At 40.0% G+C, this 13,300-nt stretch overlaps 1 pseudogene; it reads left to right on the forward strand.

Moving 5' to 3' along the window:
• LOC105525843 overlaps positions 1 to 7,109 on the forward strand; it is a 125,304-nt pseudogene extending 118,195 nt beyond the window's left edge.
• The last annotated feature ends 6,191 nt before the right edge of the window (positions 7,110 to 13,300 follow it).

The following is a 13,300-nucleotide window of genomic DNA, read 5'->3' on the forward strand; positions in this document are numbered from 1 at the left end:
CCCACCCAGTCCACCACTACCACAACCAGCATTGAGAAAGGCACCCAGAGGCCCAAGAATCAGCCTGCTTGGAACCACCAACACAAGTGTCAGAATACACTGCCACAGAGCACAAGGATAGACATGCTTAGCCCCACTGAAACCTAAAGACAGACCAATCTGGCGTTTCAGACCCTAGCACAAGTTCACCACAGCCTCCACCAATAACCGCACCCTAACACGCCAAGGAAACCACAGATACCACTGACGCTATTTATAGCCAATGAAATTGTAGTAGTCTTCCCTACTCCATGGACCCAAAAGCAAAGCCAAAGGGTCCTACCCAAGCAACATCATAGTCACATATTCAGGAAAAAGCCCCCTCAATGAAGGAAAATTCAAAAAATAAAGAGAAGCAAATGCTGTAAAGACATAAGAAACATGAAAAAGCAATACGACACCCTCATAGGAACGTCATAATTCTCCAGCAATAGATCCTAACCAAAAAGCAATGCTCAAAATGCCAGATAAAGAATTCAAAATATTTATTTTTAAAAGTTCAGTGATGCAAGAGAAATATGAAAAGCAATACAAACAGCTCAAAAATCAGTACAGGAAATAAGTGAAAAATGTATCAAAGAGATAAATATCTTTTTAAAAAAACAGACATTCTGGAACTGAAAAAGTCATCAAAGCAAGAACAAAATACAATCGAAAGCTGCAAAAATAGACTTGGCCAAGCAGAATAGAGAATTTCAGAACTTGAAGGCAAATATTTTGAAATAATCTGGTCAGACAAAAAATAAAGAAAAAATATTTTTCAAAAAATGAACAAAGCCTTTGAGATACTCGGAACTACATAAAGCAACTGAATGTATTAATTGTTAGTATCCCTGAGGGTAAAGAGAAATTGAAAGGCTTAGAAAACCTACTTAACAAAGTAGTAAATGAAAACTTCATAATTCTAGGAAGAGATTTAGACATCCAGATATAGGAGGCTCAATGATCCTCAGAAAATACAATGCAAAAAGTACTTTACCATGGCCTATTGCAATTCAAGCTGTCTAAAGTCAAAGTGACAGTACAAATTCTAAAATCAGCAAGAGGAAAACATTTTATCACCTATAAAGGAAACCCTATCGGACTAACAGCTAACTTCTCAGCAGAAACTTTACAGACCAGGAGAAAATGGGATGATATATTCAAAGTGCTAAAAGAAAAACACTCTTAGCCAAGGATACTATGTCCAGAAAAATTATCTTTCATAAATAAGGGAAAAATAGTATTTCCCAGACAAGCAAAAGTGAGGAAGTTCATCACCTCTAGACCAGTCCTCCAATAAATGCTTAAGAAAGTTCTATACTCAGAAGCAAAAGATTATTAATAGCTACCATCATGAAAACACTCAAAAATATAAAAGCCATAGATAGAGCAAGCAAACAAGGACGAGGAAATACTCAAATGTTACCACTGTAGAATACCAACAAACTAAAATAGTAAATAATAAGAGAAATAAAGGGAAAAAATAACATATAAAATTACCAGAAATCAAGTAACAAAATAACAGGAATAAGCCCTGATATATCAGTAATAACCCTAAATGTAAACAAATTAAACTTTCCATTTAAAAAAATATAGACTTGCTCAGTGGAATTTTTTAAATGACTCAAGTATAGGCTGCCCACAAGAAATTCATCTCATCTGTAAAAACACATACAGACTGAAAGTAAAGGCATGGAAAAAGAAACTATATGCAAACAGAAACCAAACTTAAGCAGAGTAGTTATATCAGATAAAACACACTTTAAGTCAAAAACAGTAAAAAGAGACAAAGAATCTCATAGGATCCAATATCTCATTATAGGATCCAATATCTCATTATGGATCCATAAAAGGATCCATTCAGTAAGAGGATATAAAAATTCTAAACATATGTACCCAAAACTGAAGCACCCAGATTTATAAAGCAAATATTATTAGAATTAAAAGAAAAGACAGACTCCAATACAACAATAGATAGGGATTTCAACACCCCGTTCTCAGCATAAGACAGTTCATCTAGACAGAAAATTAACAGAGAAATATTGAATTTAAACTGCACATTAGACCAGAAGGACCTAAAAATCATTTACAGAACATTTCATCCAGTGGCTTTATAATATATATTTTTCTCATCAGCACATGACACATTCTCCAGGTTGGACCATATGTCAGAACACAAAACAAGTCTCAACAAGTTTCAAAAAAATTGAAATCATATCAAGTATCTTCTCAGACCACAATGAAATAAAGCTAGATATCAATAGCAAGGAGAACTCTGGAAATGACACAAATACATGAAAATTAAACAACATGCTCCTGAATGACTGAATGAAAGAAATTAAGGAGTAAATAAAAGAATTCTTGAAACAAACAAAAATCAAAACCCAATATGCCAAAACCTACAGGATACAGCAAAAGCAGTGCTAAGAGGGAAGTTTGTAGCAATAAATGCCTACACCAAAAAAAAAAAAAAAGACTCCAAATAAACAACCTATTGATGCATCTCAAGGAACTGGAAAATAAGAACAAACCAAATCCTATATTAGTGGAAGGACAAAAAGAAAAATCAGAGCAGAACTAAACTAAATAGAGACATATACACACACACACACACACACACACAAAGGATCAGTGAAACAAAAAGTTGGTTTTTTGAAAAGATAAACAAAATCAAAAAACCACTTAATATACTAACCAGGAAAAAAATGAGAGAAAACCCAATAAAATCAGAAATGAGAAAGGAGACATGATAAATGATACCACAGAAATACAAAAGGTCATCAGAGACTATTATGAACAACTATACACTCACCAACTAGAAAACACAGAGGAAACAGATAAATTCCTGGAAACATGCAACCTCCCAAGATTGAACCAGGAAGCAACAGAAGACCTGAACAGTCCAATAATGCATAAAAACATTAAATCCATAACAAAAAAAAATCTCTCAACTAAGAAAAGCCCAGGACCAGATATATTCATAGCCAAATTCTATCAAACATACAAAGAATTAATCTCAATCCTTCTGAAACTGTTCCAAAAATCTGAGGGGCGGGAATTCTTTCTAACTCATTCCACAAGGCCAGCATAACCCTGATACGAAAACCAGACAAGCACACAACAGAACAAAGAAAACTACAGACCAATATCCGTGAATAACATAGACACAAAAATCAACAAAATACTAGCAAATTAAATCCAATGACACATATACCACAATCAACTAGGTTTTATACCAGGGATACAAAGATGGTTCAACATACACAAATCAATAAATGTGATACATTACATAAACAGAATTAAAAACAAAAACCACATAATCATCTCAATAGATGCAGAAAAACCATTTCACAAAATTCAGTATCCCTTTATGATACAAAAAACCCTCAACAAATTAGTCATAGAAGAAACCTCAAAATAACAAAGGCCACATACAACAAACCCACAGCCAACATCATACTGAATGAAGAAAAGTTGAAAGCCTTTCCCATAAAAATTGGAACAAGTCAAGGATGCCACCCTATTCAACATAGTACTGGCAGTACTGGCCAGAGTAATTAGGCAAGAGAAAGAAATAAAAGACATCCATATGGGAAGAGAGAAAGTCAAATTGTCTCCGTGTAATTTGGAAAACCTAAAAACACCACCAAAAACCCTTAGTTTGATAAACGAATTTAGTAAAGTTGCCAGATACAAAAACAATGTCCAAAAACCGGTAGCATTCCTATACACCAATAACAATCTAGCTGAGAATCAAGAGGCAATCACATTTACTATAAAAATAGTATAAAAATAGCTATAAGAATATAAAATACGGGGGGCAAGGTTCTGGCTGGTTGTGCCCTTGTGAGCTGCAGCTGTGATCGCTGCGGTAGTCCCAGAAGTGTATCTTGACTCATAAATTGAAGAAGCCAGTGGTGCTGCAAGTGTTCTTTTGGGGTAGTGTCTGAGATCCAGTGCAAGTCGAATCATTGTTCAAATAAGGTGTAATTGAAAAGTGATCTTCTCTACAGAGCCGTCAAAAACAAGTAAATCCGAGTCTAGATTTCGCTCTTCTCATTCAGGATCTATATCAAGATCTCGTTCTCATTCATGTTCGAAGTCTCAGTCCCTAAGCCGATCTGTCTCTGGTTCAAGGAAGTGCAGGCTGAGTGCTAGGTCTGGTTCCAGACCATATTCTCCAGCTAATAACAGAGAAAGAAACCACTCAAGAGTATATTGGAATCGGGATTTCTGAGGTCACAACAGAGGCTATAGAAGGCCCTATTATTTCCGTGGGTGCAACAAAGGCTTTTATCCATGGGGCCAGTATAACCAAAGAGGCTATGGAAACTACCACTCAAATTGGCAGAATTACCGGCAAGCATACAGGCCATTGAAGATTCCAGACCCCAGCGAGATAGTCCCCTTCACCAAGGTCCAGGAGTCATTCTAGAAACTCTGATAAGTCGTCTTCTGACCAGTCAAGGCACTCCTCATCCTCCCGTTCTTTCCTCCAACCATAGCCAAGTTGAATCTTCTAAGTGCAAGTCTGCAAGGGAAAAAAGGTCCTCTTCCAAGGATAGCTGGCCATGTCAGGCTGCCAGGGATAACCAGGGAGATGAGGCCAAGGAGCAGACATTCTCTGGAGGCACCTCTCAAGATACAAAAGCATCTGAGAGCTTGAAGCCATGGCCAGATGCCACCTATGGCACTGGTTCTGCATCAGGGGCCTCAGCAGTTTGTGAGCTGAGTCCTTGGGAGTGAGGCCCAGCTTTCAAAAGCCCCCTCCAGTCTGTGGTGGTGAGGCAGCGGTCACTCCTTCCTACCCCATGCCAAAACCTAGTCCTCCACTTTCCAGCACATCCCAGATGAGCTCAACTCTGCTGAGCAGTGCTGAGTATCGGCCTGGGATACAGCAAGGTCAGTTCGACCACAGTTCTCGGGTCCCTGAGTCCATCCAAAAAGAGCCCTGTGGGTAAGAATTCACCATCCATTGGCTCCACATATGTCTCATCTCAGAAGCAGGAGAGTGCTGCTCCAGGAGGAGCAGCCTATACAAAGGTATCTAGAAAAGCAGAAGACAGAATAGAAAAGATAAGGAACAGAAACAAACAAATACAGACAAAGAAAAAATTAAAGAGAAAGGGAGTTTCTCTGATACAGGCTTGGTTGATGGAAAAATGAAATCTGATTCTTTTGCTCCCAAAACTGATTCTGAGAAGCCTTTTGGGGGCAGTCAGTCTCCCAAAAGGTATAAGCACCAAGATGACTTTGAGAAGCAGATGGCTGACTTCCACAAGGAAGAGATGGACGATGAAGGTAAGGACAAAGCTAAGGGAAGGAAGGAGTCTGAGTTTGATGATGAACCCAAAATGTGTTTAAAGTCATAGATGCAAACAAACACCAGGAGGAGGAGAAGTCAGGCAAATGGGAGGGCCTGGTATATGCACCTCCAGGGAAGGAAAAGCAGAGGCAAACAGAGGAGATGGATGAGGAGTCTTTCCCAGAAAGATCCAAAAAGGAGGATTGGGGCAAGAGAACTGAAGGTGGGCACAGGGTCTTTGTACCTGAGAAGAATTTCTGAGTGACTGCTTACAAAGCTGTGCAGGAGAAAAGCTCATCGCCTCCCCCAAGAAAGACTTCTGAGAGCCAAGACAAGCTGGAAGTGAAAGACTTTTCCACAGGGAAGTCTTCCTTTTCCATTACTCGAGAGGCACAGGTCAGTGTCCAGATGGACTCTTTTGATGAGGACCTTGCAGAACCCAGTGGCTTATTGGCTCAGGAACACAAGCTTTGCCGAGATCTACTCCATAGCAACAAAAAGGAACAGGAGTTCCACTTTCCAGCACATACAGTCAGCTCAGTCTCAGCGTAGCCCCTCAGAACTGTTTGCCCAACATATAGTGACCATTGTTCACCATGTTAAAGAGCATCACTTTGGGTCCTCAGGAATGACATTACATGAACGCTTTACTAAATACCTAAGGAGAGGAACTGAGCAGGAGGCAGCCAAAAACAAGAATAGGCCAGAGGTACACAGAAGAATAGATATTTCCCCCAGTACCTGTCTACAAGGCTGAGGGAAAATACAAAGATGATCCTGTTAATCTCAGCCTTGATATTGAATGTCGTAAGAGATTTTTGTTTTCTTTTTTTTTAGACGGAGTCACGCTCTGTCATCCAGGCTGGAATGCTGTGGCATGATCTTGGCTCACTGCAACCTCTGCCTCACAGATTCAAGTGATTCTTGTGCCTCAGCCTCCCAAGTAGCTGGGATTACAGGCATGTGCCACCACCCCCAGCTAATTTTTGTATTTTTAGTAGAGATGGGGTTTCACCATGTTGGCCAGGATGGTCTCGATCTCCTGACCTCATTGGTCCACCCACCTCTGCCTCCCAAATTGCTGGGATTACAGGCGTGACCCACTGCGCTCAGCCAGGAGAGAGATCTTAAATGAGGTAAATCAAGAGAATCAGTGGATTCCTAAGACTCTAGCCCCTCAAGGGAAAGCTCAACTGAGAAAACAGAGAAAACTCATAAAGGATCAAAGAAGCAGAAGCACCGGAGAGCGAGAGACGGGTCCAGATCCTCTTCTTCCCAGTCATCTCACTCCTACAAAGCAGAAGACTACACTGAAGAGACAGAGGAAAGAGAGGAGAGCACCACAGGCTTTGAGAAATCAAGACTGGGGACCAAAGGCTTGGTGGGTCCAAGTGAAAGGAGGTGGCAGAACTGGAGGAACCTTTCCATTTCGAGCCAGAGGAAGAGGCTGGGGCAGAGGCAACTACTCTGGGAACAATAACAACAGCAACGATTTTCAAAAAAGAAACCGAGAAGAGGAGTGGTACCCAGAGTACGCTCCCAAAAGCAAGAAGTATTACTTGCATGATGACCATGAAGGTGAAGGCAGTGACAAGTGGGTGAGCTGGGGCCAGGTGGAGGAGCCTTTCTTCAGGATCGGGTCCTGTTCATGTTCCAGAAATGAAGTACCAGCCCCAAGTTGGCCCGTGACAAGTTCAGTGGGGAGGAAGGGGAGATTGAAGACGATGAGAGTGAGACATAGAACTGAGAAGAGAAGAACAATTTACAGCCCACAACCGAGTAGGGGCCACTCTTGACGGGATTCCTTGCCCAGGGGAGAGAGGCGCTGGGAAGATGGCTGGTGAGGAGCTAAACAGAGGAACCTCAAGAAGATTCTGAAAATCCTACCCCACCCCTCACCAGCTGTGCAGATTGTACTACCATGGAAGGCATCGCTGGCACTGCCTCCCACTGGACAGAGGAGGCTGGCTGTGGAACCCAAGGGTCAGGCCCAGCTTTTGAGCAGAACACAACTCATTGGGCTTTAACTGTTTTTCTCATTTGTCGTTGATGTGTGAGGGTGGGGGTAGGGGTTAGGGCAGGAGAGCAATGCTTGAATTTTTGTTTCCTATTAGAAACCAACAGTTTTGTTCTGAAGTTCATTTCATTTGGAGCTAAGAAGACTAATTTGATGATTTTCAATCTCTTCTCCCCATCCTGATTTTAAAAGCCCTTCTTTCTTTTCTTTTCTTTTCTTTCTTTTTTTAGGCATATGTAGTAATATTAGAAGCATTTAATTTGGGAAACTTTGATTCTTAAAAGAGAAAACAAAGCATGTGAATAAACTTTGAAGTGTTCACCTCAGTTTGAGATTAAATTGCTTGGATCTTTGTAAAAACCAGTTTTGTATGTCAAGGAGGAGTTTAAGGCCTTTCTGACCACCTTGTATTCCCCTTTTCTGCACAGCCATGTATCACGTGGAGTTGCTCCTAACCACACCCCACATGCCCCTGAGCCCTATTTCCTGATTTCTTCTGGGCTGGACTTCCCATTCTCCACCAGCAGCTCCAGTATCCCAAACTTTCTAGTCCTGCTGATCCTTCCAGCAATGGGGTGGAAACTGGAGGGCAGTATCTGGTCTATTTTCTAAGAAACTTCTGAATTCTATTATCTTTACAAAGGTAAGATGAAAAAATAATTTTTTCAATATTTTTATTAATCCTTTTATAAAATGAAAAGAAACTCATGATCAATTAAGGAAGGTGGTTATGGCTGGGTGGTTCATGGGGTTTTTTGGGGTCTTTAGTTAGTTTTTTTTTTTCTTTTTTGTCTTTTTAACTTTAAGGTGTTTAAGTTGAAGCATTCTCAGATGTTTGCAGGGAAAACATCCTCTTAAAATGGGTCCTTGTGCTTTTGCCTTCAAGGGAGATGGTCCTGGGCAGTGAATCACAGTGCATTTATGCTTATGTTATATGCAGACTGCACCCACCTCTTCTCCTGAGACTTTGCCTCTTGGGTTGTTGTGCTGCTTTCCCCTTATTTTGCTACATTTCTATAGTTAAGTTAGTTTTACTTGAATGATTCATGTTTAGGGGGGAAATGAAAATCTCCCTTAAAATTTGTTTCAACTCCTCCTGCAAATAAAATAAATGAAGTAGCAGATGTTGTGTGTGTGTGTGTGCGCGCATGCGCGTGCGTATGTGTGTGTATATATATAAAATACCTTAATAAATAAATTTAACCGAGGTGGTAAAACATCCCTATGAGGAAAACCATAAAACACTGATGAAAGAAACTGTGGATGACACAAACAAATGAAATACATCCCATGCTCATGGAGTAAAAGAATTAATATTGTTAAAATGACCATACTTCCCAAAGCAATCTATAGATTCAATGCAATTTCTATCAAAACGCAAACACCATTTTTCACATAATTAGAGAAATAATCCTAAAATTCATATGGAACTAAAAAAGAACCTGAATAGCCAAAGCAATCCTAAGCAAAAAGAACAAAGCTGATGGCATCACATTACCTGACTTCAAATTATATTACCAGGATATGGTAACCAAAAAAACATGGTACTGGTAAAAAAAAATAGACACACAGATGGATGGAACAGAAAGAGTACCCAGAAATAAAGCCACATATTTACAGCCAATTAATCTTTGACAAAACTGACAAAAACATACACTGGGGGAAAGGACACCCTTTTCAATAAATGGTATTAGGATAATTGGATTGCCATATGTAGAAGAATGAAACTGGATCCCTATCTCTTACTATATACAAAAATTAATCAAAAAATGAATTAAAGACTTAAATGTAAGACCTAAAACTACAAAAATACTAGAATAAAACCTAGAGAAAACTCTTTCATACGTTGGTCTAGGCAAATAATTTATGACTAAAACCTCAAGAACACAGGAAACAAAAACAAATGTAGACAAATGGAATTTAGTTAAACTAACAAGTTTCTTCATGGGAAAAGAAATAATCAACAAAGCGAAAAGACAACCCACAGAATAGGAGAAAATATTTGCCAACTATTCATCTGATGAGGGACCAGTAGCCAGAATATACAAGGTACTCAAACAACTCAACATCAACAACAAAAACAACAGATATTCCCATTAAAAAGTGGCAAAGCCTGTGCCCCATAAATATATACACCTACTATGCACCTGCAAAAATTAAAAATAAGGCCAGGCGTGGTAGATAGCTCATGTTTGTGTACTTTGGGAGGCCGAGGCGGGCTGATCACTTGAGGTCAGGAGTTTGAGACCAGCCTGGCCAATATGGTGAAACCCTATCTCTACAGGGTTAGCCAGACATGGTGGTGCACACCTGTAATCCCAGATACTGAGGAAGCTGAGGCACCAGAATCACTTGAACCAGTAGGCAAAGGTTGCAGTGAACTGAGATCACGATACTGCACTCCAGCCTGGGCAAAAGAGTGAGACTCTGTCTCAAAACAGTAGTAATAATAATTTAAAACAAGTTTTAAAATGGCTGGTCATGGTGGCTCACGCCTGTAATCCCAGCACTTTGGGAGGCAGAGAAGGGCGGGTCACCTAAGGTCAGGAGTTCAAGACCAACCTGGCCAACATGGTGACACCACGTCTCTACTAAAAATACAAAACTTAGCTGGGCGTGGTGGTGAGTGCCTGTAATCCCAGTGACTTGAAAGGCTGAGGCAGGAGAATCAATTGAATCTGAGAGGCAGAGGCAACAGTGAGCCGAGATCACGCCACTGCACGCCAGACTGAGGAAGATCACGCCACTGCACTCCAGCCTGGGGGGCAAGAGCAAGACTCCATCTCCAGAAAATAATAACTATAAAATTAAATTAAATAAAAATAATTAAAAATTTTAAAAAGTGGCCAAGGGCATGAATAAATATTTTTTCAAAAGAAGACATACAAATGGCCAAAACATGTATTTTTAAATGCTCAACTTCACAAATCATCATCCCCCGTCAGATGAATAGTTTGCAAATAGTTGCAAATTAAAACCACAATGAGGTAATCACCTTACCCAGTCAGAATAGCTATTATTAAAAGGATAGGAAATAACAGATGTTGGGAAGTATTTGAAGAAAAGGGAATTCTTATATACTCTTGGTGGGAATTTAAATTAGTACAACCTACATGGAGAACAGTAGGGAGATTTCTCAATCTGTTAAAGGAATCTAGCCAAAGGAAAGAAAATCAATTTATCAAGGAGATACCTGCACTTGTATGTTTATTGCAGCACTATTGACAATAGCAAACATATGGAATCAACCTAAATGTCCATGAATGGATGGATGAATAAAGAAAATGTGGTACATCTATACAATGGAATACTATTAAGCCAAAAAAAAGAAATTACGTCTTTTTCAGCAACATGAATGGAACTGCAGGTCATTATCTTAAGTGAAACAAGCCAGACACAGAAAGTCAAATATGATATACTCTCATGCATAAGTGAGTGCTAAAAAATATATACACATGAATATAGAGAGTGGAATGATAGATAATGGAGACCAAAAAGGGTGGGAGGATGAGAGGGGGAGGATGATGAGAAATTATTTAATGGGTACAATATATAGTATTCAGGTGATGGATACATTCTCTGACTTGACCACTACATATAATCTGTGCACGTAAAAAAACTGCACTTGTACCCCATATTATACAAATAATTTAAAAAGAAAGTATAGATTCAAGGTCATAAATGTGGCAATTACCAAGCTGACATTTGGTTGGATTCCTATGACGCACTCCTCTGTTTCACAACAACTGCCTTTGGGACTTAAATGTCAATAAGGGATCCAAGAGAGGAGTGTGAAAATTTTTAAACTTTACTGAGAATAATCTTTAGCATTTGTTACACATATTAATCCCAGGTCCTCACCCCATATCTTTTGATTCAGAAGCTCTGAGAGTGGTGGGTGATGAATAAGCTTTACAGGTGATTCAGATGCATACCAATGCTGAACTGCATGGCAGTGGTGGTTTGAGAGTTCTAGGCACAGTATGGCATGCACACTGGCTCATTGGTGGTGAGATATCCTTAGCCCAGTCTGTGTTGAGAGCTGATCCCCACATGTCCAGATTCACCTGACTGCCTGCTCACACTGCTCAGTAGGCATCTCTTGAGCTCATAGCTTCTCACGCCAACTCTGTTTTTCTGGTGATCTGTCTGTTTTCTGCCCTCTGTGTGAACTACTGATGTCTCAAAACCTGGGACACGTGTGTCAAATGCTCTAAAAAAAATACCTATTCAATGAAAAAGAACTAAAGCCTAAAGTGTTTTAGTTAAAAAGAGTAAGGGGTCAAGAAAATTTGGATTAATACTTATTTATTTGCCAAATCATTTTCATTTTCAACAGCCACGCAGAAGCTGCCTTTTTCGCTAGATGTGGGATTATAATCAATCCTAACACCCTCTGCCTTCACTCCATTTAATATATATTATAAACAGTGGGTGTGGTAGACTGAATAATCACCCCCACCAAAGATGTTGCCCTATTCTGTTCAGGCTGCCACAACAAAATACCATGGAATGGGTACCTTATAGACAACAGAAATTTATTTCTTACAGTGCTGGAGACTGGCAAGTTTCAAGTCAAGGTGCCTGCAGATTCAGTGACTGGTGAGGGCTCGCTTCCTGGTTCTTAGATGCCTGTCTTTTTACTGTGTCCTCACGTGGCAGAAAGGCAAAAGTGCTCTCTGGGACCACTTTTATAAGGGCACTAACCCCATGTATGAGGGATCCACCCTCATGACCCAATCATCTTCCAAAAGCCCCACTCCCTAATACCATCACATTGGAGATCAGGTTTCAACACAAACATTCTCTCTGTAGCATATATCCATGTTCTAATCTTTGGAACTTGTGAATATGTTACCTTACATTATCAAAAAGACTGTAGATGTGACTAAGTTAAGAGTCTTGAGAAGGAGAATTTTGCCTGGATTATCCAGGTTGGCCCAGTGTAGTCACAGGGATCCTTTCAAAAGGGAGGCAGGAGGATCAGAGTCAGAGAGAGAGAAGATGTAAGGATGGAAGCAGAGATCAGAGAGGAGAGAAACGCTATGCCACTGGCTTTGAGTCTAGAAGAAGGAGCCTTTAATTGAGGAATATGGAGTGCTGCTAGAAATTAGAAAAGGAAAAGAAAGGAATTCTGCCTTACGGCCTCCAGAAGGAATGCAAGCCTGCTGACATCTTGTATTTAGACCAATGATACCCACCCAGAACAGTAAGATTATAAATTTATGTTGTTTTTAAGCCAAATTCATAATAGTTTGTTATAGCAGCAATTGAAAATTAATAGAGTGGGGTTTTAAATTAGGTTTCTTATGACATAGCTTAAAATTCTCTGAGCAAACAGGAACCTTTGGGAGACCCAAGGGAGAATAATTTACATGGAGTCTGAGACACATTGACACTGATTTTTCTTATTTCTTGAAAGCAGATGGGATTAACCAACTATGACTTTGATTCTTAACAAATGTCAAAGTCTCTGGGCCCATTCCAGGAGATGAGCTGTATTTTGCAATCAAGCAGGAGAATCTACAAGTCTCCTGTAAAACTCACTTGTGTTTAAAAAGCATGCTTGCTTGCTTCTGGGATATGTATAGATTTCTATTTAGTGGAAAGCGTACCCATCTGCATTCAAAAGAAGATACAAAGAAGCACGGCCCCTTAGTTTCTGTCCTACATGAGATAATGAAAGGGCTAAATAACCCGTAAGAATTCCTGGGTGTTGGCCGGGCATGGTGGCTCCCAGCACTTTGGGAGGCCGAGGCAGGCGTATCACGAGGTCAGGAGATCAAGACCATCCTGGCTAACATGGTGTAACCCCTTCTCTACTAAAAAAAAAAAATAGAAAAAATTAACCGGGCGTGATGGTGGGTACCTGTAGTCCCAGATACTCAGGAGGCTGAGGCAGGAGAATGGTGTGAACCCAGGAGGTGGAGCTTGCAGTGAGCCAAGATCACACCACT

This window comes from Colobus angolensis, unplaced genomic scaffold (genome assembly GCF_000951035.1).
Source record: "Colobus angolensis palliatus isolate OR3802 unplaced genomic scaffold, Cang.pa_1.0 Scaffold56, whole genome shotgun sequence".
Lineage (NCBI taxonomy): Eukaryota > Metazoa > Chordata > Mammalia > Primates > Cercopithecidae > Colobus > Colobus angolensis.